Source organism: Pungitius pungitius, chromosome 13, assembly GCF_949316345.1.
Source record: "Pungitius pungitius chromosome 13, fPunPun2.1, whole genome shotgun sequence".
Lineage (NCBI taxonomy): Eukaryota > Metazoa > Chordata > Actinopteri > Perciformes > Gasterosteidae > Pungitius > Pungitius pungitius.
The window spans coordinates 2,900,277-2,918,681 of NC_084912.1; the positions used below are offsets into that span (position 1 = coordinate 2,900,277).

The 18,405-nt window shown below is 39.9% G+C and overlaps 85 non-coding genes across 85 annotated transcripts; all 85 read left to right on the forward strand.

The window, feature by feature from the left end:
• The first annotated feature begins 400 nt into the window (after nucleotides 1-400).
• On the forward strand, nucleotides 401-474 carry trnat-agu (transfer RNA threonine (anticodon AGU)). Its single transcript has one exon. It is a non-coding gene; the product is annotated as a tRNA-Thr (tRNA).
• A 131-nt stretch (nucleotides 475-605) lies between these two features.
• Nucleotides 606-682, forward strand: trnat-cgu (transfer RNA threonine (anticodon CGU)). Its single transcript has one exon. It is a non-coding gene; the product is annotated as a tRNA-Thr (tRNA).
• A 219-nt stretch (nucleotides 683-901) lies between these two features.
• On the forward strand, nucleotides 902-975 carry trnat-ugu (transfer RNA threonine (anticodon UGU)). The gene has a single exon. It is a non-coding gene; the product is annotated as a tRNA-Thr (tRNA).
• A 92-nt stretch (nucleotides 976-1,067) lies between these two features.
• trnat-ugu (transfer RNA threonine (anticodon UGU)) lies at nucleotides 1,068-1,141 on the forward strand. Its single transcript has one exon. It is a non-coding gene; the product is annotated as a tRNA-Thr (tRNA).
• Nucleotides 1,142-1,233: 92 nt separating this feature from the next.
• Nucleotides 1,234-1,307, forward strand: trnat-agu (transfer RNA threonine (anticodon AGU)). Its single transcript has one exon. It is a non-coding gene; the product is annotated as a tRNA-Thr (tRNA).
• Nucleotides 1,308-1,399: 92 nt separating this feature from the next.
• On the forward strand, nucleotides 1,400-1,473 carry trnat-agu (transfer RNA threonine (anticodon AGU)). Its single transcript has one exon. It is a non-coding gene; the product is annotated as a tRNA-Thr (tRNA).
• A 92-nt stretch (nucleotides 1,474-1,565) lies between these two features.
• trnat-agu (transfer RNA threonine (anticodon AGU)) lies at nucleotides 1,566-1,639 on the forward strand. Its single transcript has one exon. It is a non-coding gene; the product is annotated as a tRNA-Thr (tRNA).
• A 219-nt stretch (nucleotides 1,640-1,858) lies between these two features.
• On the forward strand, nucleotides 1,859-1,932 carry trnat-ugu (transfer RNA threonine (anticodon UGU)). Its single transcript has one exon. It is a non-coding gene; the product is annotated as a tRNA-Thr (tRNA).
• A 92-nt stretch (nucleotides 1,933-2,024) lies between these two features.
• Nucleotides 2,025-2,098, forward strand: trnat-agu (transfer RNA threonine (anticodon AGU)). Its single transcript has one exon. It is a non-coding gene; the product is annotated as a tRNA-Thr (tRNA).
• A 92-nt stretch (nucleotides 2,099-2,190) lies between these two features.
• trnat-agu (transfer RNA threonine (anticodon AGU)) lies at nucleotides 2,191-2,264 on the forward strand. The gene has a single exon. It is a non-coding gene; the product is annotated as a tRNA-Thr (tRNA).
• A 131-nt stretch (nucleotides 2,265-2,395) lies between these two features.
• On the forward strand, nucleotides 2,396-2,469 carry trnat-agu (transfer RNA threonine (anticodon AGU)). The gene has a single exon. It is a non-coding gene; the product is annotated as a tRNA-Thr (tRNA).
• Nucleotides 2,470-2,854: 385 nt separating this feature from the next.
• On the forward strand, nucleotides 2,855-2,928 carry trnat-agu (transfer RNA threonine (anticodon AGU)). The gene has a single exon. It is a non-coding gene; the product is annotated as a tRNA-Thr (tRNA).
• Nucleotides 2,929-3,020: 92 nt separating this feature from the next.
• Nucleotides 3,021-3,094, forward strand: trnat-agu (transfer RNA threonine (anticodon AGU)). Its single transcript has one exon. It is a non-coding gene; the product is annotated as a tRNA-Thr (tRNA).
• Nucleotides 3,095-3,186: 92 nt separating this feature from the next.
• On the forward strand, nucleotides 3,187-3,260 carry trnat-cgu (transfer RNA threonine (anticodon CGU)). Its single transcript has one exon. It is a non-coding gene; the product is annotated as a tRNA-Thr (tRNA).
• A 219-nt stretch (nucleotides 3,261-3,479) lies between these two features.
• Nucleotides 3,480-3,553, forward strand: trnat-agu (transfer RNA threonine (anticodon AGU)). Its single transcript has one exon. It is a non-coding gene; the product is annotated as a tRNA-Thr (tRNA).
• Nucleotides 3,554-3,684: 131 nt separating this feature from the next.
• trnat-agu (transfer RNA threonine (anticodon AGU)) lies at nucleotides 3,685-3,758 on the forward strand. Its single transcript has one exon. It is a non-coding gene; the product is annotated as a tRNA-Thr (tRNA).
• A 219-nt stretch (nucleotides 3,759-3,977) lies between these two features.
• Nucleotides 3,978-4,051, forward strand: trnat-agu (transfer RNA threonine (anticodon AGU)). The gene has a single exon. It is a non-coding gene; the product is annotated as a tRNA-Thr (tRNA).
• A 92-nt stretch (nucleotides 4,052-4,143) lies between these two features.
• trnat-agu (transfer RNA threonine (anticodon AGU)) lies at nucleotides 4,144-4,217 on the forward strand. Its single transcript has one exon. It is a non-coding gene; the product is annotated as a tRNA-Thr (tRNA).
• Nucleotides 4,218-4,309: 92 nt separating this feature from the next.
• On the forward strand, nucleotides 4,310-4,383 carry trnat-agu (transfer RNA threonine (anticodon AGU)). Its single transcript has one exon. It is a non-coding gene; the product is annotated as a tRNA-Thr (tRNA).
• Nucleotides 4,384-4,514: 131 nt separating this feature from the next.
• trnat-cgu (transfer RNA threonine (anticodon CGU)) lies at nucleotides 4,515-4,588 on the forward strand. The gene has a single exon. It is a non-coding gene; the product is annotated as a tRNA-Thr (tRNA).
• Nucleotides 4,589-4,807: 219 nt separating this feature from the next.
• On the forward strand, nucleotides 4,808-4,881 carry trnat-agu (transfer RNA threonine (anticodon AGU)). The gene has a single exon. It is a non-coding gene; the product is annotated as a tRNA-Thr (tRNA).
• Nucleotides 4,882-4,973: 92 nt separating this feature from the next.
• On the forward strand, nucleotides 4,974-5,047 carry trnat-agu (transfer RNA threonine (anticodon AGU)). Its single transcript has one exon. It is a non-coding gene; the product is annotated as a tRNA-Thr (tRNA).
• Nucleotides 5,048-5,139: 92 nt separating this feature from the next.
• Nucleotides 5,140-5,213, forward strand: trnat-agu (transfer RNA threonine (anticodon AGU)). The gene has a single exon. It is a non-coding gene; the product is annotated as a tRNA-Thr (tRNA).
• A 92-nt stretch (nucleotides 5,214-5,305) lies between these two features.
• Nucleotides 5,306-5,379, forward strand: trnat-cgu (transfer RNA threonine (anticodon CGU)). Its single transcript has one exon. It is a non-coding gene; the product is annotated as a tRNA-Thr (tRNA).
• A 93-nt stretch (nucleotides 5,380-5,472) lies between these two features.
• Nucleotides 5,473-5,546, forward strand: trnat-agu (transfer RNA threonine (anticodon AGU)). The gene has a single exon. It is a non-coding gene; the product is annotated as a tRNA-Thr (tRNA).
• A 92-nt stretch (nucleotides 5,547-5,638) lies between these two features.
• trnat-agu (transfer RNA threonine (anticodon AGU)) lies at nucleotides 5,639-5,712 on the forward strand. The gene has a single exon. It is a non-coding gene; the product is annotated as a tRNA-Thr (tRNA).
• Nucleotides 5,713-5,843: 131 nt separating this feature from the next.
• trnat-cgu (transfer RNA threonine (anticodon CGU)) lies at nucleotides 5,844-5,917 on the forward strand. The gene has a single exon. It is a non-coding gene; the product is annotated as a tRNA-Thr (tRNA).
• A 219-nt stretch (nucleotides 5,918-6,136) lies between these two features.
• On the forward strand, nucleotides 6,137-6,210 carry trnat-ugu (transfer RNA threonine (anticodon UGU)). Its single transcript has one exon. It is a non-coding gene; the product is annotated as a tRNA-Thr (tRNA).
• Nucleotides 6,211-6,302: 92 nt separating this feature from the next.
• On the forward strand, nucleotides 6,303-6,376 carry trnat-agu (transfer RNA threonine (anticodon AGU)). The gene has a single exon. It is a non-coding gene; the product is annotated as a tRNA-Thr (tRNA).
• A 92-nt stretch (nucleotides 6,377-6,468) lies between these two features.
• On the forward strand, nucleotides 6,469-6,542 carry trnat-agu (transfer RNA threonine (anticodon AGU)). Its single transcript has one exon. It is a non-coding gene; the product is annotated as a tRNA-Thr (tRNA).
• A 219-nt stretch (nucleotides 6,543-6,761) lies between these two features.
• Nucleotides 6,762-6,835, forward strand: trnat-agu (transfer RNA threonine (anticodon AGU)). The gene has a single exon. It is a non-coding gene; the product is annotated as a tRNA-Thr (tRNA).
• Nucleotides 6,836-6,927: 92 nt separating this feature from the next.
• On the forward strand, nucleotides 6,928-7,001 carry trnat-agu (transfer RNA threonine (anticodon AGU)). The gene has a single exon. It is a non-coding gene; the product is annotated as a tRNA-Thr (tRNA).
• Nucleotides 7,002-7,220: 219 nt separating this feature from the next.
• Nucleotides 7,221-7,294, forward strand: trnat-ugu (transfer RNA threonine (anticodon UGU)). Its single transcript has one exon. It is a non-coding gene; the product is annotated as a tRNA-Thr (tRNA).
• A 92-nt stretch (nucleotides 7,295-7,386) lies between these two features.
• Nucleotides 7,387-7,460, forward strand: trnat-ugu (transfer RNA threonine (anticodon UGU)). Its single transcript has one exon. It is a non-coding gene; the product is annotated as a tRNA-Thr (tRNA).
• A 92-nt stretch (nucleotides 7,461-7,552) lies between these two features.
• trnat-agu (transfer RNA threonine (anticodon AGU)) lies at nucleotides 7,553-7,626 on the forward strand. Its single transcript has one exon. It is a non-coding gene; the product is annotated as a tRNA-Thr (tRNA).
• A 131-nt stretch (nucleotides 7,627-7,757) lies between these two features.
• On the forward strand, nucleotides 7,758-7,831 carry trnat-cgu (transfer RNA threonine (anticodon CGU)). The gene has a single exon. It is a non-coding gene; the product is annotated as a tRNA-Thr (tRNA).
• A 219-nt stretch (nucleotides 7,832-8,050) lies between these two features.
• trnat-ugu (transfer RNA threonine (anticodon UGU)) lies at nucleotides 8,051-8,124 on the forward strand. Its single transcript has one exon. It is a non-coding gene; the product is annotated as a tRNA-Thr (tRNA).
• Nucleotides 8,125-8,216: 92 nt separating this feature from the next.
• trnat-cgu (transfer RNA threonine (anticodon CGU)) lies at nucleotides 8,217-8,290 on the forward strand. Its single transcript has one exon. It is a non-coding gene; the product is annotated as a tRNA-Thr (tRNA).
• A 92-nt stretch (nucleotides 8,291-8,382) lies between these two features.
• On the forward strand, nucleotides 8,383-8,456 carry trnat-ugu (transfer RNA threonine (anticodon UGU)). Its single transcript has one exon. It is a non-coding gene; the product is annotated as a tRNA-Thr (tRNA).
• Nucleotides 8,457-8,587: 131 nt separating this feature from the next.
• Nucleotides 8,588-8,661, forward strand: trnat-cgu (transfer RNA threonine (anticodon CGU)). Its single transcript has one exon. It is a non-coding gene; the product is annotated as a tRNA-Thr (tRNA).
• Nucleotides 8,662-8,880: 219 nt separating this feature from the next.
• trnat-ugu (transfer RNA threonine (anticodon UGU)) lies at nucleotides 8,881-8,954 on the forward strand. Its single transcript has one exon. It is a non-coding gene; the product is annotated as a tRNA-Thr (tRNA).
• Nucleotides 8,955-9,046: 92 nt separating this feature from the next.
• Nucleotides 9,047-9,120, forward strand: trnat-ugu (transfer RNA threonine (anticodon UGU)). The gene has a single exon. It is a non-coding gene; the product is annotated as a tRNA-Thr (tRNA).
• Nucleotides 9,121-9,212: 92 nt separating this feature from the next.
• trnat-agu (transfer RNA threonine (anticodon AGU)) lies at nucleotides 9,213-9,286 on the forward strand. Its single transcript has one exon. It is a non-coding gene; the product is annotated as a tRNA-Thr (tRNA).
• Nucleotides 9,287-9,378: 92 nt separating this feature from the next.
• Nucleotides 9,379-9,452, forward strand: trnat-agu (transfer RNA threonine (anticodon AGU)). The gene has a single exon. It is a non-coding gene; the product is annotated as a tRNA-Thr (tRNA).
• Nucleotides 9,453-9,583: 131 nt separating this feature from the next.
• Nucleotides 9,584-9,657, forward strand: trnat-cgu (transfer RNA threonine (anticodon CGU)). The gene has a single exon. It is a non-coding gene; the product is annotated as a tRNA-Thr (tRNA).
• A 219-nt stretch (nucleotides 9,658-9,876) lies between these two features.
• Nucleotides 9,877-9,950, forward strand: trnat-agu (transfer RNA threonine (anticodon AGU)). Its single transcript has one exon. It is a non-coding gene; the product is annotated as a tRNA-Thr (tRNA).
• Nucleotides 9,951-10,042: 92 nt separating this feature from the next.
• On the forward strand, nucleotides 10,043-10,116 carry trnat-agu (transfer RNA threonine (anticodon AGU)). Its single transcript has one exon. It is a non-coding gene; the product is annotated as a tRNA-Thr (tRNA).
• A 92-nt stretch (nucleotides 10,117-10,208) lies between these two features.
• On the forward strand, nucleotides 10,209-10,282 carry trnat-ugu (transfer RNA threonine (anticodon UGU)). Its single transcript has one exon. It is a non-coding gene; the product is annotated as a tRNA-Thr (tRNA).
• Nucleotides 10,283-10,413: 131 nt separating this feature from the next.
• trnat-cgu (transfer RNA threonine (anticodon CGU)) lies at nucleotides 10,414-10,487 on the forward strand. Its single transcript has one exon. It is a non-coding gene; the product is annotated as a tRNA-Thr (tRNA).
• Nucleotides 10,488-10,706: 219 nt separating this feature from the next.
• Nucleotides 10,707-10,780, forward strand: trnat-ugu (transfer RNA threonine (anticodon UGU)). Its single transcript has one exon. It is a non-coding gene; the product is annotated as a tRNA-Thr (tRNA).
• Nucleotides 10,781-10,872: 92 nt separating this feature from the next.
• trnat-agu (transfer RNA threonine (anticodon AGU)) lies at nucleotides 10,873-10,946 on the forward strand. The gene has a single exon. It is a non-coding gene; the product is annotated as a tRNA-Thr (tRNA).
• A 271-nt stretch (nucleotides 10,947-11,217) lies between these two features.
• Nucleotides 11,218-11,291, forward strand: trnat-agu (transfer RNA threonine (anticodon AGU)). Its single transcript has one exon. It is a non-coding gene; the product is annotated as a tRNA-Thr (tRNA).
• A 92-nt stretch (nucleotides 11,292-11,383) lies between these two features.
• On the forward strand, nucleotides 11,384-11,457 carry trnat-agu (transfer RNA threonine (anticodon AGU)). Its single transcript has one exon. It is a non-coding gene; the product is annotated as a tRNA-Thr (tRNA).
• Nucleotides 11,458-11,588: 131 nt separating this feature from the next.
• trnat-cgu (transfer RNA threonine (anticodon CGU)) lies at nucleotides 11,589-11,662 on the forward strand. Its single transcript has one exon. It is a non-coding gene; the product is annotated as a tRNA-Thr (tRNA).
• A 219-nt stretch (nucleotides 11,663-11,881) lies between these two features.
• Nucleotides 11,882-11,955, forward strand: trnat-agu (transfer RNA threonine (anticodon AGU)). The gene has a single exon. It is a non-coding gene; the product is annotated as a tRNA-Thr (tRNA).
• Nucleotides 11,956-12,047: 92 nt separating this feature from the next.
• trnat-agu (transfer RNA threonine (anticodon AGU)) lies at nucleotides 12,048-12,121 on the forward strand. The gene has a single exon. It is a non-coding gene; the product is annotated as a tRNA-Thr (tRNA).
• Nucleotides 12,122-12,340: 219 nt separating this feature from the next.
• trnat-agu (transfer RNA threonine (anticodon AGU)) lies at nucleotides 12,341-12,414 on the forward strand. The gene has a single exon. It is a non-coding gene; the product is annotated as a tRNA-Thr (tRNA).
• Nucleotides 12,415-12,506: 92 nt separating this feature from the next.
• trnat-agu (transfer RNA threonine (anticodon AGU)) lies at nucleotides 12,507-12,580 on the forward strand. Its single transcript has one exon. It is a non-coding gene; the product is annotated as a tRNA-Thr (tRNA).
• Nucleotides 12,581-12,672: 92 nt separating this feature from the next.
• On the forward strand, nucleotides 12,673-12,746 carry trnat-agu (transfer RNA threonine (anticodon AGU)). Its single transcript has one exon. It is a non-coding gene; the product is annotated as a tRNA-Thr (tRNA).
• Nucleotides 12,747-12,877: 131 nt separating this feature from the next.
• On the forward strand, nucleotides 12,878-12,951 carry trnat-cgu (transfer RNA threonine (anticodon CGU)). The gene has a single exon. It is a non-coding gene; the product is annotated as a tRNA-Thr (tRNA).
• Nucleotides 12,952-13,170: 219 nt separating this feature from the next.
• trnat-agu (transfer RNA threonine (anticodon AGU)) lies at nucleotides 13,171-13,244 on the forward strand. Its single transcript has one exon. It is a non-coding gene; the product is annotated as a tRNA-Thr (tRNA).
• A 92-nt stretch (nucleotides 13,245-13,336) lies between these two features.
• trnat-agu (transfer RNA threonine (anticodon AGU)) lies at nucleotides 13,337-13,410 on the forward strand. Its single transcript has one exon. It is a non-coding gene; the product is annotated as a tRNA-Thr (tRNA).
• Nucleotides 13,411-13,502: 92 nt separating this feature from the next.
• trnat-ugu (transfer RNA threonine (anticodon UGU)) lies at nucleotides 13,503-13,576 on the forward strand. Its single transcript has one exon. It is a non-coding gene; the product is annotated as a tRNA-Thr (tRNA).
• A 131-nt stretch (nucleotides 13,577-13,707) lies between these two features.
• trnat-cgu (transfer RNA threonine (anticodon CGU)) lies at nucleotides 13,708-13,781 on the forward strand. The gene has a single exon. It is a non-coding gene; the product is annotated as a tRNA-Thr (tRNA).
• Nucleotides 13,782-14,000: 219 nt separating this feature from the next.
• On the forward strand, nucleotides 14,001-14,074 carry trnat-ugu (transfer RNA threonine (anticodon UGU)). The gene has a single exon. It is a non-coding gene; the product is annotated as a tRNA-Thr (tRNA).
• Nucleotides 14,075-14,166: 92 nt separating this feature from the next.
• On the forward strand, nucleotides 14,167-14,240 carry trnat-agu (transfer RNA threonine (anticodon AGU)). The gene has a single exon. It is a non-coding gene; the product is annotated as a tRNA-Thr (tRNA).
• Nucleotides 14,241-14,511: 271 nt separating this feature from the next.
• On the forward strand, nucleotides 14,512-14,585 carry trnat-agu (transfer RNA threonine (anticodon AGU)). Its single transcript has one exon. It is a non-coding gene; the product is annotated as a tRNA-Thr (tRNA).
• Nucleotides 14,586-14,677: 92 nt separating this feature from the next.
• On the forward strand, nucleotides 14,678-14,751 carry trnat-agu (transfer RNA threonine (anticodon AGU)). The gene has a single exon. It is a non-coding gene; the product is annotated as a tRNA-Thr (tRNA).
• Nucleotides 14,752-14,882: 131 nt separating this feature from the next.
• Nucleotides 14,883-14,956, forward strand: trnat-cgu (transfer RNA threonine (anticodon CGU)). The gene has a single exon. It is a non-coding gene; the product is annotated as a tRNA-Thr (tRNA).
• A 219-nt stretch (nucleotides 14,957-15,175) lies between these two features.
• On the forward strand, nucleotides 15,176-15,249 carry trnat-agu (transfer RNA threonine (anticodon AGU)). The gene has a single exon. It is a non-coding gene; the product is annotated as a tRNA-Thr (tRNA).
• A 92-nt stretch (nucleotides 15,250-15,341) lies between these two features.
• Nucleotides 15,342-15,415, forward strand: trnat-agu (transfer RNA threonine (anticodon AGU)). The gene has a single exon. It is a non-coding gene; the product is annotated as a tRNA-Thr (tRNA).
• A 219-nt stretch (nucleotides 15,416-15,634) lies between these two features.
• trnat-agu (transfer RNA threonine (anticodon AGU)) lies at nucleotides 15,635-15,708 on the forward strand. Its single transcript has one exon. It is a non-coding gene; the product is annotated as a tRNA-Thr (tRNA).
• Nucleotides 15,709-15,800: 92 nt separating this feature from the next.
• On the forward strand, nucleotides 15,801-15,874 carry trnat-agu (transfer RNA threonine (anticodon AGU)). The gene has a single exon. It is a non-coding gene; the product is annotated as a tRNA-Thr (tRNA).
• Nucleotides 15,875-15,966: 92 nt separating this feature from the next.
• On the forward strand, nucleotides 15,967-16,040 carry trnat-agu (transfer RNA threonine (anticodon AGU)). The gene has a single exon. It is a non-coding gene; the product is annotated as a tRNA-Thr (tRNA).
• Nucleotides 16,041-16,171: 131 nt separating this feature from the next.
• Nucleotides 16,172-16,245, forward strand: trnat-cgu (transfer RNA threonine (anticodon CGU)). The gene has a single exon. It is a non-coding gene; the product is annotated as a tRNA-Thr (tRNA).
• A 219-nt stretch (nucleotides 16,246-16,464) lies between these two features.
• On the forward strand, nucleotides 16,465-16,538 carry trnat-agu (transfer RNA threonine (anticodon AGU)). Its single transcript has one exon. It is a non-coding gene; the product is annotated as a tRNA-Thr (tRNA).
• Nucleotides 16,539-16,630: 92 nt separating this feature from the next.
• Nucleotides 16,631-16,704, forward strand: trnat-agu (transfer RNA threonine (anticodon AGU)). The gene has a single exon. It is a non-coding gene; the product is annotated as a tRNA-Thr (tRNA).
• Nucleotides 16,705-16,923: 219 nt separating this feature from the next.
• Nucleotides 16,924-16,997, forward strand: trnat-agu (transfer RNA threonine (anticodon AGU)). The gene has a single exon. It is a non-coding gene; the product is annotated as a tRNA-Thr (tRNA).
• A 92-nt stretch (nucleotides 16,998-17,089) lies between these two features.
• trnat-agu (transfer RNA threonine (anticodon AGU)) lies at nucleotides 17,090-17,163 on the forward strand. The gene has a single exon. It is a non-coding gene; the product is annotated as a tRNA-Thr (tRNA).
• A 92-nt stretch (nucleotides 17,164-17,255) lies between these two features.
• Nucleotides 17,256-17,329, forward strand: trnat-agu (transfer RNA threonine (anticodon AGU)). The gene has a single exon. It is a non-coding gene; the product is annotated as a tRNA-Thr (tRNA).
• A 131-nt stretch (nucleotides 17,330-17,460) lies between these two features.
• On the forward strand, nucleotides 17,461-17,534 carry trnat-cgu (transfer RNA threonine (anticodon CGU)). Its single transcript has one exon. It is a non-coding gene; the product is annotated as a tRNA-Thr (tRNA).
• Nucleotides 17,535-17,753: 219 nt separating this feature from the next.
• trnat-ugu (transfer RNA threonine (anticodon UGU)) lies at nucleotides 17,754-17,827 on the forward strand. Its single transcript has one exon. It is a non-coding gene; the product is annotated as a tRNA-Thr (tRNA).
• Nucleotides 17,828-17,919: 92 nt separating this feature from the next.
• Nucleotides 17,920-17,993, forward strand: trnat-cgu (transfer RNA threonine (anticodon CGU)). Its single transcript has one exon. It is a non-coding gene; the product is annotated as a tRNA-Thr (tRNA).
• Nucleotides 17,994-18,085: 92 nt separating this feature from the next.
• trnat-ugu (transfer RNA threonine (anticodon UGU)) lies at nucleotides 18,086-18,159 on the forward strand. Its single transcript has one exon. It is a non-coding gene; the product is annotated as a tRNA-Thr (tRNA).
• A 131-nt stretch (nucleotides 18,160-18,290) lies between these two features.
• On the forward strand, nucleotides 18,291-18,364 carry trnat-cgu (transfer RNA threonine (anticodon CGU)). The gene has a single exon. It is a non-coding gene; the product is annotated as a tRNA-Thr (tRNA).
• The last annotated feature ends 41 nt before the right edge of the window (nucleotides 18,365-18,405 follow it).

Here is an 18,405-nt window from a genome sequence, read left to right on the forward strand (position 1 = left end):
TTTTGCTATCAAGTTTATTTTTTAGCTATTTAAGATGCTATTGTATTCTGCAATTAAGTTTAAATAATTTAACAGAACTTTTACTAAAACTGTAGGAACATAACATAATATAAGATTAAATATATTGTCTCATTGCTATGACGGAGACAAAGTTGTTCAAAATGCCTGCAGACCTCTAGTTTTCCACTTTTTATTTCAACTTTGTTAATAAGAAATAAACAATATTATTGAAAAAAAACTAAACCTAAAACAAGCAAAGTGCCTGTCTGGTAAACCGGAGATCCTGGGTTCAAATCCCAGCGGTGCCTTGACCCCTGTGGTTGTCTACATTTTCTAAATATTTCCAACTTTGTCAACAATAAATCAACAATATATATTGGTGGAAAAACAAGTCAAGAGAGGCGCTGTGGCTTAGTTGGTCAAAGTGCCTGTCTAGTAAACAGGAGATCCTGGGTTCAAATCCCAGCGGTGCCTTAACCTCTGAACTTTTCCTTTTCATTTCAATGATTCCACCTTTAATACATATCAAATTATACTTTTGTGAATTCCAATTTTTTAAATGTAGCAATACTAAACTTTTTCTTTATATTATGATCCCAGACAAGGGCTCTGTGGCTTAGTTGGTCAAAGCGCCGCCTGTTTCGTAAACAGGAGATCCTGGGTTCAAATCCCAGCGGGGCCTTCCTTCCTTATAGCAAACATCAGGATTCCAAAATGCCACATCTATGACTGAGAATGCCAGTTATTGGAAAAATACTTTTTGTCAAAAGGTCTGTCTTGAAACAAAGGGATCTTTTTCAAATCCCAGCGGTACCTTGTAGCTGTAAGCATTTTCTTAATAATTCCAACTTTGTTGTATTGAATCAAACAATATACATTGCTGGAAATACAAGCAAATAGGGGCGCCGTGGCTTAGTTGGTCAAAGTGCCTGTCTTGTAAACAGGAGATCCTGGGTTCAAATCCCAGCGGTGCCTTGACCCCTGTGGTTGTCTACATTTTCCAAATATTTCCAACTTTCTCAACAATAATTCAACAATATATATTGGTGGAAAAACAAGTCAAGAGAGGTGCTGTGGCTTAGTTGGTCAAAGTGCCTGTCTTGTAAACAGGAGATCCTGGGTTCAAATCCCAGCGGTGCCTTGACCCCTGTGGTTGTCTACATTTTCTAAATATTTCCAACTTTCTCAACAATAATTCAACAATATATATTGGTGGAAAAACAAGTCAAGAGAGGCGCTGTGGCTTAGTTGGTCAAAGTGCCTGTCTAGTAAACAGGAGATCCTGGGTTCAAATCCCAGCGGTGCCTAGACCCCTGTAGTTGTCTGCTTTTTCTTAATAGTTCTATCGTTGTTGAGTAGAAATATACGATATATATTGCTGGAAATACAAACAAATAGGGGTGCCGTGGCTTAGTTGGTCAAAGTGCCTGTCTAGTAAACAGGAGATCCTGGGTTCAAATCCCAGCGGTGCCTAGAACCCTGTGGTTGTCAACTTTTTCTTAATAGTTCTATCTTTGTTGAGTAGAAATATACAATATATATTGGTGGCATAACAAGTCAATAGAGGCTCCGTGGCTTAGTTGGTCAAAGTGCCTGTCTAGTAAACAGGAGATCCTGGGTTCAAATCCAAGCGGGGCCTTCCTTCCTTACAGCAAACATCAGGATTCCAAAATGCCACATCTATGACTGAGAATGCCAGTTATTGGAAAAATACTTTTTGTCAAAAGGTCTGTCTTGAAACAAAGGGATCTTTTTCAAATCCCAGCGGTACCTTGTAGCTGTAAGCATTTTCTTAATAATTCCAACTATGTTGTATTGAATCAAACAATATACATTGCTGGAAATACAAGCAAATAGGGGCGCCGTGGCTTAGTTGGTCAAAGTGCCTGTCTTGTAAACAGGAGATCCTGGGTTCAAATCCCAGCGGTGCCTTGACCCCTGTGGTTGTCTACATTTTCTAAATATTTCCAACTTTCTAAACAATAATTCAACAATATATATTGGTGGAAAAACAAGTCAAGAGAGGCGCTGTGGCTTAGTTGGTCAAAGTGCCTGTCTAGTAAACAGGAGATCCTGGGTTCAAATCCCAGCGGTGCCTAGACCCCTGTGGTTGTCTGCTTTTTCTTAATAGTTCTATCTTTGTTGAGTAGAAATATACAATATATATTGGTGGAATAACAAGTCAATAGAGGCTCCGTGGCTTAGTTGGTCAAAGTGCCTGTCTAGTAAACAGGAGATCCTGGGTTCAAATCCCAGCGGTGCCTTAACCTCTGAACTTTTCCTTTTCATTTCAATGATTCCACCTTTAATACATATCAAATTATACTTTTGTGAATTCCAATTTTTTAAATGTCGCAATACTAAAGGTTTTCTTTACATTATGATCCCTGACAAGTGCTCTGTGGCTTAGTTGGTCAAAGCGCCTGTCTAGTAAACAGGAGATCCTGGGTTCAAATCCCAGCGGGGCCTTCCTTCCTTATAGCAAACATTAGGATTCCAAAATGCCACATCTATGACTGAGAATGCCAGTTATTGGAAAAAGACTACTTGTCAAAAGGTCTGTCTTGAAACAAAGGGATCTTGTTCAAATCCCAGCGGTACCTTGTAGCTGTAAGCCTATCCTTAATAATTCCAACTTTGTTGTATTGAATCAAACAATATAAATTCCTGGAAATACAAGCAAATAGAGGCTCCGTGTCTTAGTTGGTCAAAGTGCCTGTCTTGTAAACAGGAGATCCTGGGTTTTAATCCCAGCGGTGCCTTGACCCCTGTGGTTGTCTACATTTTCTAAATATTTCCAACTTTCTAAACAATAATTCAACAATATATATTGGTGGAAAAACAAGTCAAGAGAGGCGCTGTGGCTTAGTTGGTCAAAGTGCCTGTCTAGTAAACAGGAGATCCTGCGTTCAAATCCCAGCGGTGCCTAGACCCCTGTGGTTGTCTGCTTTTTCTTAATAGTTCTATCTTTGTTGAGTAGAAATATACGATATATATTGGTGGAATAACAAGTCAATAGAGGCTCCGTGGCTTAGTTGGTCAAAGTGCCTGTCTAGTAAACAGGAGATCCTGGGTTCAAATCCCAGCGGTGCCTAGACCCCTGTGGTTGTCTGCTTTTTCTTAATAGTTCTATTTTTGTTGAGTAGAAATATACAATATATATTGGTGGAATAACAAGTCAATAGAGGCTCTGTGGCTTAGTTGGTCAAATTGCCTGTTTCGTAAACAGGAGATCCTGGGTTCAAATCCCAGCGGGGCCTTCCTTCCTTATAGCAAACATTAGGATTCCAAAATGCCACATCTATGACTGAGAATGCCAGTTATTGGAAAAAGACTAGTTGTCAAAAGGTGTGTCTTGAAACAAAGGGATCTTGTTCAAATCCCAGCGGTACCTTGTAGCTGTAAGCATTTTCTTAATAATTCCAACTTTGTTGTATTGAATCAAACAATATACATTGCTGGAAATACAAGCAAATAGGGGCGCCGTGGCTTAGTTGGTCAAAGTGCCTGTCTAGTAAACAGGAGATCCTGGGTTCAAATCCCAGCGGTGCCTTAACCTCTGAACTTTTCCTTTTCATTTCAATGATTCCACCTTTAATACATATCACATTTTACTTTTGTGAATTCCAATTTTTTAAATGTCGCAATACTAAAGGTTTTCTTTACATTATGATCCCTGACAAGTGCTCTGTGGCTTAGTTGGTCAAAGCGCCTGTCTAGTAAACAGGAGATCCTGGGTTCAAATCCCAGCGGGGCCTTCCTTCCTTATAGCAAACATCAGGATTCCAAAATGCCACATCTATGACTGAGAATGCCAGTTATTGGAAAAATACTTTTTGTCAAAAGGTCTGTCTTGAAACAAAGGGATCTTGTTCAAATCCCAGCGGTACCTTGTAGCTGTAAGTCTTTCCTTAATAATTCCAACTTTGTTGTATTGAATCAAACAATATATATTGCTGGAAATACAAGCAAATAGAGGCTCCGTGGCTTAGTTGGTCAAAGTGCCTGTCTAGTAAACAGGAGATCCTGGGTTCAAATCCCAGCGGTGCCTAGACCCCTGTGGTTGTCTACTTTTTCTTAATAGTTCTATCTTTGTTGAGTAGAAATATACAATATATATTGGTGGAATAACAATTCAATAGAGGCTCCGTGGCTTAGTTGGTCAAAGTGCCTGTCTAGTAAACAGGAGATCCTGGGTTCAAATCCCAGCGGTGCCTAGACCCCTGTGGTTGTTTGCTTTTTCTTAATAGTTCTATCTTTGTTGAGTAGAAATATACAATATATATTGGTGGAATAACAAGTCCATAGAGGCTCCGTGGCTTAGTTGGTCAAAGTGCCTGTCTAGTAAACAGGAGATCCTGGGTTCAAATCCCAGCGGTGCCTTAACCTCTGAACTTTTCCTTTTTATTTAAATGATTCCACCTTAAATACATATCACATTTTACTTTTGTGAATTCCAATTTTTTAAATGTCGCAATACTAAAGGTTTTCTTTACATTATGATCCCTGACAAGGGCTCTGTGGCTTAGTTGGTCAAAGCGCCTGTTTCGTAAACAGGAGATCCTGGGTTCAAATCCCAGCGGGGCCTTCCTTCCTTATAGCAAACATTAGGATTCCAAAATGCCACATCTATGACTGAGAATGCCAGTTATTGGAAAAAGACTAGTTGTCAAAAGGTGTGTCTTGAAACAAAGGGATCTTTTTCAAATCCCAGCGGTACCTTGTAGCTGTAAGCATTTTCTTAATAATTCCAACTTTGTTGTATTGAATCAAACAATATACATTGCTGGAAATACAAGCAAATAGGGGCGCCGTGGCTTAGTTGGTCAAAGTGCCTGTCTAGTAAACAGGAGATCCTGGGTTCAAATCCCAGCGGTGCCTAGACCCCTGTGGATGTCTACATTTTCTAAATATTTCCAACTTTCTCAACAATAATTTAACAATATATATTGGTGGAAAAACAAGTCAAGAGAGGCGCTGTGGCTTAGTTGGTCAAAGTGCCTGTCTAGTAAACAGGAGATCCTGGGTTCAAATCCCAGCGGTGCCTAGACCCCTGTGGTTGTCTGCTTTTTCTTAATAGTTCTATCTTTGTTGAGTAGAAATATACAATATATATTGGTGGAATAACAAGTCAATAAAGGCTCCGTGGCTTAGTTGGTCAAAGTGCCTGTCTAGTAAACAGGAGATCCTGGGTTCAAATCCCAGCGGTGCCTTGACCCCTGTGGTTGTCTGCTTTTTCTTAATAGTTCTATCTTTGTTGAGTAGAAATATACAATATATATTGGTGGAATAACAAGTCAATAGAGGCTCCGTGGCTTAGTTGGTCAAAGCGCCTGTTTCGTAAACAGGAGATCCTGGGTTCAAATCCCAGCGGTGCCTAGACCCCTTTGGTTTGTTAACTTTTTCTTAATAGTTCTATCTTTGTTGAGTAAAAATATACAATATATATTGGTGGAATAACAAGTCAATAGAGGCTCCGTGGCTTAGTTGGTCAAAGTGCCTGTCTAGTAAACAGGAGATCCTGGGTTCAAATCCCAGCGGTGCCTAGACCCCTGTGGTTGTTTGCTTTTTCTTAATAGTTCTATCTTTGTTGAGTAGAAATATACAATATATATTGGTGGAATAACAAGTCCATAGAGGCTCCGTGGCTTAGTTGGTCAAAGTGCCTGTCTAGTAAACAGGAGATCCTGGGTTCAAATCCCAGCGGTGCCTTAACCTCTGAACTTTTCCTTTTCATTTCAATGATTCCACCTTTAATACATATCAGATTTTACTTTTGTGAATTCCAATTTTTTAAATGTCGCAATACTAAAGGTTTTCTTTACATTATGATCCCTGACAAGGGCTCTGTGGCTTAGTTGGTCAAAGCGCCTGTTTCGTAAACAGGAGATCCTGGGTTCAAATCCCAGCGGGGCCTTCCTTCCTTATAGCAAACATCAGGATTCCAAAATGCCACATCTATGACTGAGAATGCCAGTTATTGGAAAAAGACTAGTTGTCAAAAGGTGTGTCTTGAAACAAAGGGATCTTGTTCAAATCCCAGCGGTACCTGGTAGCTGTAAGCCTTTCCTTAATAATTCCAACTTTGTTGTATTGAATCAAACAATATATATAGCTGGAAATACAAGCAAATAGAGGCTCCGTGGCTTAGTTGGTCAAAGTGCCTGTCTTGTAAACAGGACATCCTGGGTTCAAATCCCAACGGTGCCTTGACCCCTGTGGATGTCTACATTTTCTAAATATTTCCAACTTTCTCAACAATAATTCAACAATATATATTGGTGGAAAAACAAGTCAAGAGAGGCGCTGTGGCTTAGTTGGTCAAAGTGCCTGTCTAGTAAACAGGAGATCCTGGGTTCAAATCCCAGCGGTGCCTAGACCCCTGTGGTTGTCTGCTTTTTCTTAATAGTTCTATCTTTGTTGAGTAGAAATATACAATATATATTGGTAGAATAACAAGTCAATAGAGGCTCCGTGGCTTAGTTGGTCAAAGTGCCTGTCTAGTAAACAGGAGATCCTGGGTTCAAATCCCAGCGGGGCCTTCCTACCTTATAGCAAACATCAGGATTCCAAAATGCCACATCTATGACTGAGAATGCCAGTTATTGGAAAAATACTTTTTGTCAAAAGGTCTGTCTTGAAACAAAGGGATCTTTTTCAAATCCCAGCGGTACCTTGTAGCTGTAAGCATTTTCTTAATAATTCCAACTTTGTTGTATTGAATCAAACAATATACATTGCTAGAAATACAAGCAAATAGGGGCGCCGTGGCTTAGTTGGTCAAAGTGCCTGTCTAGTAAACAGGAGATCCTGGGTTCAAATCCCAGCGGTGCCTAGAACCCTGAGGTTGTCTACTTTTTCTTAATAGTTCTATCTTTGTTGAGTAGAAATTTACAATATATATTGGTGGAATAACAAGTCAATAGAGGCTCCGTGGCTTAGTTGGTCAAAGTGCCTGTCTAGTAAACAGGAGATTCTGGGTTCAAATCCCAGCGGGGCCTTCCTTCCTTATAGCAAACATTAGGATTCCAAAATGCCACATCTATGACTGAGAATGCCAGTTATTTGAAAAAGACTACTTGTCAAAAGGTCTGTCTTGAAACAAAGGGATCTTGTTCAAATCCCAGCGTTATCTTGTAGCTGTAAGCCTTTCCTTAATAATTCCAACTTTGTTGTATTGAATCAAACAATATATATTGCTGGAAAAACAAGCAAATAGAGGCTCCGTGGCTTAGTTGGTCAAAGTGCCTGTCTTGTAAACAGGAGATCCTGGGTTCAAATCCCAGCGGTGCCTTGACCCCTGTGGTTGTCTACATTTTCTAAATATTTCCAACTTTCTAAACAATAATTCAACAATATATATTGGTGGAAAAACAAGTCAAGAGAGGCGCTGTGGCTTAGTTGGTCAAAGTGCCTGTCTTGTAAACAGGAGATCTTGGGTTCAAATCCCAGCGGTGCCTAGACCCCTGTGGTTGTCTACTTTTTCTTAATAGTTCTATCTTTGTTGAGTAGAAATATACAATATATATTGGTGGAATAACAATTCAATAGAGGCTCCGTGGCTTAGTTGGTCAAAGTGCCTGTCTAGTAAACAGGAGATCCTGGGTTCAAATCCCAGCGGTGCCTTAACCTCTGAACTTTTCCTTTTTATTTCAATGATTCCACCTTTAATACATATCACATTTTACTTTTGTGAATTCCAATTTTTTAAATGTCGCAATACTAAAGGTTTTCTTTACATTATGATCCCTGACAAGGGCTCTGTGGCTTAGTTGGTCAAAGCGCCTGTTTCGTAAACAGGAGATCCTGGGTTCAAATCCCAGTGGGGCCTTCCTTCCTTATAGCAAACATTAGGATTCCAAAATGCCACATCTATGACTGAGAATGCCAGTTATTGGAAAAAGACTACTTGTCATAAGGTCTCTCTTGAAACAAAGGGATCTTGTTCAAATCCCAGCGGTACCTTGTAGCTGTAAGCATTTCCTTAATAATTCCAACTTTGCTGTATTGAATCAAACAATATATATTGCTGGATATACAACCAAATAGAGGCTCCGTGGCTTAGTTGGTCAAAGTGCCTGTCTTGTAAACAGGAGATCCTGGGTTCAAATTCCAGCGGTGCCTTGACCCCTGTGGTTGTCTACATTTTCTAAATATTTCCAACTTTCTCAACAATAATTCAACAATATATATCGGTGGAAAAACAAGTCAAGAGAGGCGCTGTGGCTTAGTTGGTCAAAGCGCCTGTTTCGTAAACAGGAGATCCTGGGTTCAAATCCCAGCGGGGCCTAGACCCCTGTGGTTGTCTGCTTTTTCTAAATTATTCCAACTTTGTTGAGTAGAAATGAACAATATATATTGGTGGAAAAACAAGGAAATAGAGGCGCTGTGGCTTAGTTGGTCAAAGTGCCTGTCTTGTAAACAGGAGATCCTGGGTTCGAATCCCAGCGGTGCCTTAACCTCTGAACTTGTCCTTTTCATTTCAATGATTCCACCTTTAATACATATCAAATTATACTTTTGTGAATTCCAATTTTTTAAATGTAGCAATACTAAAGGTTTTCTTTAGATTATGATCCCTGACAAGGGCTCTGTGGCTTAGTTGGTCAAAGCGCCTGTTTCGTAAACAGGAGATCCTGGGTTCAAATCCCAGCGGGGCCTTCCTTCCTAATAGCAAACATTAGGATTCCAAAATGCCACATCTATGACTGAGAATGCCAGTTATTGGAAAAAGACTAGTTGTCAAAAGGTGTGTCTTGAAACAAAGGGATCTTGTTCAAATCCCAGCGGTACCTTGTAGCTGTAAGCATTTTCTTAATAATTCCAACTTTGCTGTATTGAATCAAACAATATATGTTGCTGGAAATACAACCAAATAGAGGCTCCGTGGCTTAGTTGATCAAAGTGCCTGTCTTGTAAAAAGGAGATCCTGGGTTCAAATCCCAGCGGTGCCTAGACCCCTGTGGTTGTCTACATTTTCTAAATATTTCCAACTTTCTAAACAATAATTCAACAATATATATTGGTGGAAAAACAAGTCAAGAGAGGCGCTGTGGCTTAGTTGGTCAAAGTGCCTGTCTTGTAAACAGGAGATCCTGGGTTCAAATCCCAGCGGTGCCTAGACCCCTGTGGTTGTCTACTTTTTCTTAATAGTTCTATCTTTGTTGAGTAGAAATATACAATATATATTGGTGGAATAACAATTCAATAGAGCCTCCGTGGCTTAGTTGGTCAAAGTGCCTGTCTAGTAAACAGGAGATCCTGGGTTCAAATCCCAGCGGTGCCTAGACCCCTGTGGTTGTTTGCTTTTTCTTATTAGTTCTATCTTTGTTGAGTAGAAATATACAATATATATTGGTGGAATAACAAGTCCATAGAGGCTCCGTGGCTTAGTTGGTCAAAGTGCCTGTCTAGTAAACAGGAGATCCTGGGTTCAAATCCCAGCGGTGCCTTAACCTCTGAACTTTTCCTTTTTATTTCAATGATTCCACCTTTAATACATATCACATTTTACTTTTGTGAATTCCAATTTTTTAAATGTCGCAATACTAAAGGTTTTCTTTACATTATGATCCCTGACAAGGGCTCTGTGGCTTTGTTGGTCAAAGCGCCTGTTTCGTAAACAGGAGATCCTGGGTTCAAATCCCAGCGGGGCCTTCCTTCCTTATAGCAAACATTAGGATTCCAAAATGCCACATCTATGACTGAGAATGCCAGTTATTGGAAAAAGACTAGTTGTCAAAAGGTGTGTCTTGAAACAAAGGGATCTTTTTCAAATCCCAGCGGTACCTTGTAGCTGTAAGCATTTTCTTAATAATTCCAACTTTGTTGTATTGAATCAAACAATATACATTGCTGGAAATACAAGCAAATAGGGGCGCCGTGGCTTAGTTGGTCAAAGTGCCTGTCTAGTAAACAGGAGATCCTGGGTTCAAATCCCAGCGGTGCCTAGAACCCTGAGGTTGTCTACTTTTTCTTAATAGTTCTATCTTTGTTGAGTAGAAATATACAATATATATTGGTGGAATAACAAGTCAATAGAGGCTCCGTGGCTTAGTTGGTCAAAGTGCCTGTCTAGTAAACAGGAGATCCTGGGTTCAAATCCCAGCGGGGCCTAGACCCCTGTGGTTGTCTGCTTTTTCTAAATTATTCCAACTTTGTTGAGTAGAAATGAACAATATATATTGGTGGAAAAACAAGGAAATAGAGGCGCTGTGGCTTAGTTGGTCAAAGTGCCTGTCTTGTAAACAGGAGATCCTGGGTTCGAATCCCAGCGGTGCCTTAACCTCTGAACTTGTCCTTTTCATTTCAATGATTCCACCTTTAATACATATCAAATTATACTTTTGTGAATTCCAATTTTTTAAATGTAGCAATACTAAAGGTTTTCTTTAGATTATGATCCCTGACAAGGGCTCTGTGGCTTAGTTGGTCAAAGCGCCTGTTTCGTAAACAGGAGATCCTGGGTTCAAATCCCAGCGGGGCCTTCCTTCCTAATAGCAAACATTAGGATTCCAAAATGCCACATCTATGACTGAGAATGCCAGTTATTGGAAAAAGACTAGTTGTCAAAAGGTGTGTCTTGAAACAAAGGGATCTTGTTCAAATCCCAGCGGTACCTTGTAGCTGTAAGCATTTTCTTAATAATTCCAACTTTGCTGTATTGAATCAAACAATATATGTTGCTGGAAATACAACCAAATAGAGGCTCCGTGGCTTAGTTGATCAAAGTGCCTGTCTTGTAAAAAGGAGATCCTGGGTTCAAATCCCAGCGGTGCCTAGACCCCTGTGGTTGTCTACTTTTTCTTAATAGTTCTATCTTTGTTGAGTAGAAATATACAATATATATTGGTGGAATAACAAGTCAATAGAGGCTCCGTGGCTTAGTTGGTCAAAGTGCCTGTCTAGTAAACAGGAGATTCTGGGTTCAAATCCCAGCGGGGCCTTCCTTCCTTATAGCAAACATTAGGATTCCAAAATGCCACATCTATGACTGAGAATGCCAGTTATTGGAAAAAGACTACTTGTCAAAAGGTCTGTCTTGAAACAAAGGGATCTTGTTCAAATCCCAGCGTTACCTTGTAGCTGTAAGCCTTTCCTTAATAATTCCAACTTTGTTGTATTGAATCAAACAATATATATTGCTTTTTCTTAATAGTTCTATCTTTGTTGAGTAGAAATATACAATATATATTGGTGGAATAACAAGTCAATAGAGGCTCCGTGGCTTAGTTGGTCAAAGTGCCTGTCTAGTAAACAGGAGATCCTGGGTTCAAATCCCAGCGGTGCCTAGACCCCTGTGGTTGTTTGCTTTTTCTTAATAGTTCCATCTTTGTTGAGTAGAAATATACAATATATATTGGTGGAATAACAAGTCAATAGAGGCTCCGTGGCTTAGTTGGTCAAAGTGCCTGTCTAGTAAACAGGAGATCCTGGGTTCGAATCCCAGCGGTGCCTTAACTTCTGAACTTTTCCGTTTCATTTCAATGATTCCACCTTTAATACATATCACATTTTACTTTTGTGAATTCCAATTTTTTAAATGTCGCAATACTAAAGGTTTTCTTTACATTATGATCCCTGACAAGGGCTCTGTGGCTTAGTTGGTCAAAGCGCCTGTTTCGTAAACAGGAGATCCTGGGTTCAAATCCCAGCGGGGCCTTCCTTCCTTATAGCAAACATTAGGATTCCAAAATGCCACATCTATGACTGAGAATGCCAGTTATTGGAAAAAGACTAGTTGTCAAAAGGTGTGTCTTGAAACAAAGGGATCTTTTTCAAATCCCAGCGGTACCTTGTAGCTGTAAGCATTTTCTTAATAATTCCAACTTTGTTGTATTGAATCAAACAATATACATTGCTGGAAATACAAGCAAATAGGGGCGCCGTGGCTTAGTTGGTCAAAGTGCCTGTCTAGTAAACAGGAGATCCTGGGTTCAAATCCCAGCGGTGCCTAGAACCCTGAGGTTGTCTACTTTTTCTTAATAGTTCTATCTTTGTTGAGTAGAAATATACAATATATATTGGTGGAATAACAAGTCAATAGAGGCTCCGTGGCTTAGTTGGTCAAAGTGCCTGTCTAGTAAACAGGAGATCCTGGGTTCAAATCCCAGCGGGGCCTTCCTTCCTTATAGCAAACATCAGGATTCCAAAATGCCACATCTATGACTGAGAATGCCAGTTATTGGAAAAATACTTTTTGTCAAAAGGTCTGTCTTGAAACAAAGGGATCTTTTTCAAATCCCAGCGGTACCTTGTAGCTGTAAGCATTTTCTTAATAATTCCAACTTTGTTGTATTGAATCAAACAATATACATTGCTGGAAATACAAGCAAATAGGGGCGCCGTGGCTTAGTTGGTCAAAGTGCCTGTCTAGTAAACAGGAGATCCTGGGTTCAAATCCCAGCGTTGCCTAGAACCCTGTGGTTGTCTACTTTTTCTTAATAGTTCTATCTTTGTTGAGTAGAAATATACAATATATATTGGTGGAATAACAATTCAATAGAGGCTCCGTGGCTTAGTTGGTCAAAGTGCCTGTCTAGTAAACAGGAGATCCTGGGTTCAAATCCCAGCAGTGCCTAGACCCCTGTGGTTGTTTGCTTTTTCTTAATAGTTCCATCTTTGTTGAGTAGAAATATACAATATATATTGGTGGAATAACAAGTGAATAGAGGCTCCGTGGCTTAGTTGGTCAAAGTGCCTGTCTAGTAAACAGGAGATCCTGGGTTCGAATCCCAGCGGTGCCTTAACCTCTGAACTTTTCCGTTTCATTTCAATGATTCCACCTTTAATACATATCACATTTTACTTTTGTGAATTCCAATTTTTTAAATGTCGCAATACTAAAGGTTTTCTTTACATTATGATCCCTGACAAGGGCTCTGTGGCTTAGTTGGTCAAAGCGCCTGTTTCGTAAACAGGAGATCCTGGGTTCAAATCCCAGCGGGGCCTTCCTTCCTTATAGCAAACATTAGGATTCCAAAATGCCACATCTATGACTGAGAATGCCAGTTATTGGAAAAAGACTAGTTGTCAAAAGGTGTGTCTTGAAACAAAGGGATCTTTTTCAAATCCCAGCGGTACCTTGTAGCTGTAAGCATTTTCTTAATAATTCCAACTTTGTTGTATTGAATCAAACAATATACATTGCTGGAAATACAAGCAAATAGGGGCGCCGTGGCTTAGTTGGTCAAAGTGCCTGTCTAGTAAACAGGAGATCCTGGGTTCAAATCCCAGCGGTGCCTAGAACCCTGAGGTTGTCTACTTTTTCTTAATAGTTCTATCTTTGTTGAGTAGAAATATACAATATATATTGGTGGAATAACAAGTCAATAGAGGCTCCGTGGCTTAGTTGGTCAAAGTGCCTGTCTAGTAAACAGGAGATCCTGGGTTCAAATCCCAGCGGGGCCTAGACCCCTGTGGTTGTCTGCTTTTTCTAAATTATTCCAACTTTGTTGAGTAGAAATGAACAATATATATTGGTGGAAAAACAAGGAAATAGAGGCGCTGTGGCTTAGTTGGTCAAAGTGCCTGTCTTGTAAACAGGAGATCCTGGGTTCGAATCCCAGCGGTGCCTTAACCTCTGAACTTGTCCTTTTCATTTCAATGATTCCACCTTTAATACATATCAAATTATACTTTTGTGAATTCCAATTTTTTAAATGTAGCAATACTAAAGGTTTTCTTTAGATTATGATCCCTGACAAGGGCTCTGTGGCTTAGTTGGTCAAAGCGCCTGTTTCGTAAACAGGAGATCCTGGGTTCAAATCCCAGCGGGGCCTTCCTTCCTAATAGCAAACATTAGGATTCCAAAATGCCACATCTATGACTGAGAATGCCAGTTATTGGAAAAAGACTAGTTGTCAAAAGGTGTGTCTTGAAACAAAGGGATCTTGTTCAAATCCCAGCGGTACCTTGTAGCTGTAAGCATTTTCTTAATAATTCCAACTTTGCTGTATTGAATCAAACAATATATGTTGCTGGAAATACAACCAAATAGAGGCTCCGTGGCTTAGTTGATCAAAGTGCCTGTCTTGTAAAAAGGAGATCCTGGGTTCAAATCCCAGCGGTGCCTAGACCCCTGTGGTTGTCTACTTTTTCTTAATAGTTCTATCTTTGTTGAGTAGAAATATACAATATATATTGGTGGAATAACAAGTCAATAGAGGCTCCGTGGCTTAGTTGGTCAAAGTGCCTGTCTAGTAAACAGGAGATTCTGGGTTCAAATCCCAGCGGGGCCTTCCTTCCTTATAGCAAACATTAGGATTCCAAAATGCCACATCTATGACTGAGAATGCCAGTTATTGGAAAAAGACTACTTGTCAAAAGGTCTGTCTTGAAACAAAGGGATCTTGTTCAAATCCCAGCGTTACCTTGTAGCTGTAAGCCTTTCCTTAATAATTCCAACTTTGTTGTATTGAATCAAACAATATATATTGCTTTTTCTTAATAGTTCTATCTTTGTTGAGTAGAAATATACAATATATATTGGTGGAATAACAAGTCAATAGAGGCTCCGTGGCTTAGTTGGTCAAAGTGCCTGTCTAGTAAACAGGAGATCCTGGGTTCAAATCCCAGCGGTGCCTAGACCCCTGTGGTTGTTTGCTTTTTCTTAATAGTTCCATCTTTGTTGAGTAGAAATATACAATATATATTGGTGGAATAACAAGTCAATAGAGGCTCCGTGGCTTAGTTGGTCAAAGTGCCTGTCTAGTAAACAGGAGATCCTGGGTTCGAATCCCAGCGGTGCCTTAACTTCTGAACTTTTCCGTTTCATTTCAATGATTCCACCTTTAATACATATCACATTTTACTTTTGTGAATTCCAATTTTTTAAATGTCGCAATACTAAAGGTTTTCTTTACATTATGATCCCTGACAAGGGCTCTGTGGCTTAGTTGGTCAAAGCGCCTGTTTCGTAAACAGGAGATCCTGGGTTCAAATCCCAGCGGGGCCTTCCTTCCTTATAGCAAACATTAGGATTCCAAAATGCCACATCTATGACTGAGAATGCCAGTTATTGGAAAAAGACTAGTTGTCAAAAGGTGTGTCTTGAAACAAAGGGATCTTTTTCAAATCCCAGCGGTACCTTGTAGCTGTAAGCATTTTCTTAATAATTCCAACTTTGTTGTATTGAATCAAACAATATACATTGCTGGAAATACAAGCAAATAGGGGCGCCGTGGCTTAGTTGGTCAAAGTGCCTGTCTAGTAAACAGGAGATCCTGGGTTCAAATCCCAGCGGTGCCTAGAACCCTGAGGTTGTCTACTTTTTCTTAATAGTTCTATCTTTGTTGAGTAGAAATATACAATATATATTGGTGGAATAACAAGTCAATAGAGGCTCCGTGGCTTAGTTGGTCAAAGTGCCTGTCTAGTAAACAGGAGATCCTGGGTTCAAATCCCAGCGGGGCCTTCCTTCCTTATAGCAAACATCAGGATTCCAAAATGCCACATCTATGACTGAGAATGCCAGTTATTGGAAAAATACTTTTTGTCAAAAGGTCTGTCTTGAAACAAAGGGATCTTTTTCAAATCCCAGCGGTACCTTGTAGCTGTAAGCATTTTCTTAATAATTCCAACTTTGTTGTATTGAATCAAACAATATACATTGCTGGAAATACAAGCAAATAGGGGCGCCGTGGCTTAGTTGGTCAAAGTGCCTGTCTAGTAAACAGGAGATCCTGGGTTCAAATCCCAGCGTTGCCTAGAACCCTGTGGTTGTCTACTTTTTCTTAATAGTTCTATCTTTGTTGAGTAGAAATATACAATATATATTGGTGGAATAACAATTCAATAGAGGCTCCGTGGCTTAGTTGGTCAAAGTGCCTGTCTAGTAAACAGGAGATCCTGGGTTCAAATCCCAGCAGTGCCTAGACCCCTGTGGTTGTTTGCTTTTTCTTAATAGTTCCATCTTTGTTGAGTAGAAATATACAATATATATTGGTGGAATAACAAGTGAATAGAGGCTCCGTGGCTTAGTTGGTCAAAGTGCCTGTCTAGTAAACAGGAGATCCTGGGTTCGAATCCCAGCGGTGCCTTAACCTCTGAACTTTTCCGTTTCATTTCAATGATTCCACCTTTAATACATATCACATTTTACTTTTGTGAATTCCAATTTTTTAAATGTCGCAATACTAAAGGTTTTCTTTACATTATGATCCCTGACAAGGGCTCTGTGGCTTAGTTGGTCAAAGCGCCTGTTTCGTAAACAGGAGATCCTGGGTTCAAATCCCAGCGGGGCCTTCCTTCCTTATAGCAAACATTAGGATTCCAAAATGCCACATCTATGACTGAGAATGCCAGTTATTGGAAAAAGACTAGTTGTCAAAAGGTGTGTCTTGAAACAAAGGGATCTTTTTCAAATCCCAGCGGTACCTTGTAGCTGTAAGCATTTTCTTAATAATTCCAACTTTGTTGTATTGAATCAAACAATATACATTGCTGGAAATACAAGCAAATAGGGGCGCCGTGGCTTAGTTGGTCAAAGTGCCTGTCTAGTAAACAGGAGATCCTGGGTTCAAATCCCAGCGGTGCCTAGAACCCTGAGGTTGTCTACTTTTTCTTAATAGTTCTATCTTTGTTGAGTAGAAATATACAATATATATTGGTGGAATAACAAGTCAATAGAGGCTCCGTGGCTTAGTTGGTCAAAGTGCCTGTCTAGTAAACAGGAGATCCTGGGTTCAAATCCCAGCGGGGCCTTCCTTCCTTATAGCAAACATCAGGATTCCAAAATGCCACATCTATGACTGAGAATGCCAGTTATTGGAAAAATACTTTTTGTCAAAAGGTCTGTCTTGAAACAAAGGGATCTTTTTCAAATCCCAGCGGTACCTTGTAGCTGTAAGCATTTTCTTAATAATTCCAACTTTGTTGTATTGAATCAAACAATATACATTGCTGGATATACAAGCAAATAGGGGCGCCGTGGCTTAGTTGGTCAAAGTGCCTGTCTAGTAAACAGGAGATCCTGGGTTCAAATCCCAGCGTTGCCTAGAACCCTGTGGTTGTCTACTTTTTCTTAATAGTTCTATCTTTGTTGAGTAGAAATATACAATATATATTGGTGGAATAACAATTCAATAGAGGCTCCGTGGCTTAGTTGGTCAAAGTGCCTGTCTAGTAAACAGGAGATCCTGGGTTCAAATCCCAGCGGTGCCTAGACCCCTGTGGTTGTTTGCTTTTTCTTAATAGTTCTATCTTTGTTGAGTAGAAATATACAATATATATTGGTGGAAAAACAAGTCCATAGAGGCTCCGTGGCTTAGTTGGTCAAAGTGCCTGTCTAGTAAACAGGAGATCCTGGGTTCAAATCCCAGCGGTGCCTTAACCTCTGAACTTTTCCTTTTTATTTCAATGATTCCACCTTTAATACATATCACATTTTACTTTTGTGAATTCCAATTTTTTAAATGTCGCAATACTAAAGGTTTTCTTTACATTATGATCCCTGACAAGGGCTCTGTGGCTTAGTTGGTCAAAGCGCCTGTTTCGTAAACAGGAGATCCTGGGTTCAAATCCCAGTGGGGCCTTCCTTCCTTATAGCAAACATTAGGATTCCAAAATGCCACATCTATGACTGAGAATGCCAGTTATTGGAAAAAGACTACTTGTCATAAGGTCTCTCTTGAAACAAAGGGATCTTGTTCAAATCCCAGCGGTACCTTGTAGCTGTAAGCATTTCCTTAATAATTCCAACTTTGCTGTATTGAATCAAACAATATATATTGCTGGAAATACAACCAAATAGAGGCTCCGTGGCTTAGTTGGTCAAAGTGCCTGTCTTGTAAACAGGAGATCCTGGGTTCAAATTCCAGCGGTGCCTTGACCCCTGTGGTTGTCTACATTTTCTAAATATTTCCAACTTTCTCAACAATAATTCAACAATATATATCGGTGGAAAAACAAGTCAAGAGAGGCGCTGTGGCTTAGTTGGTCAAAGCGCCTGTTTCGTAAACAGGAGATCCTGGGTTCAAATCCCAGCGGGGCCTAGACCCCTGTGGTTGTCTGCTTTTTCTAAATTATTCCAACTTTGTTGAGTTGAAATGAACAATATATATTGGTGGAAAAACAAGGAAATAGAGGCGCTGTGGCTTAGTTGGTCAAAGTGCCTGTCTTGTAAACAGGAGATCCTGGGTTCGAATCCCAGCGGTGCCTTAACCTCTGAACTTGTCCTTTTCATTTCAATGATTCCACCTTTAATACATATCAAATTATACTTTTGTGAATTCCAATTTTTAACATGTAGCAATACTAAAGGTTTTCTTTAGATTATGATCCCTGACAAGGGCTCTGTGGCTTAGTTGGTCAAAGCGCCTGTTTCGTAAACAGGAGATCCTGGGTTCAAATCCCAGCGGGGCCTTCCTTCCTTATAGCAAACATTAGGATTCCAAAATGCCACAT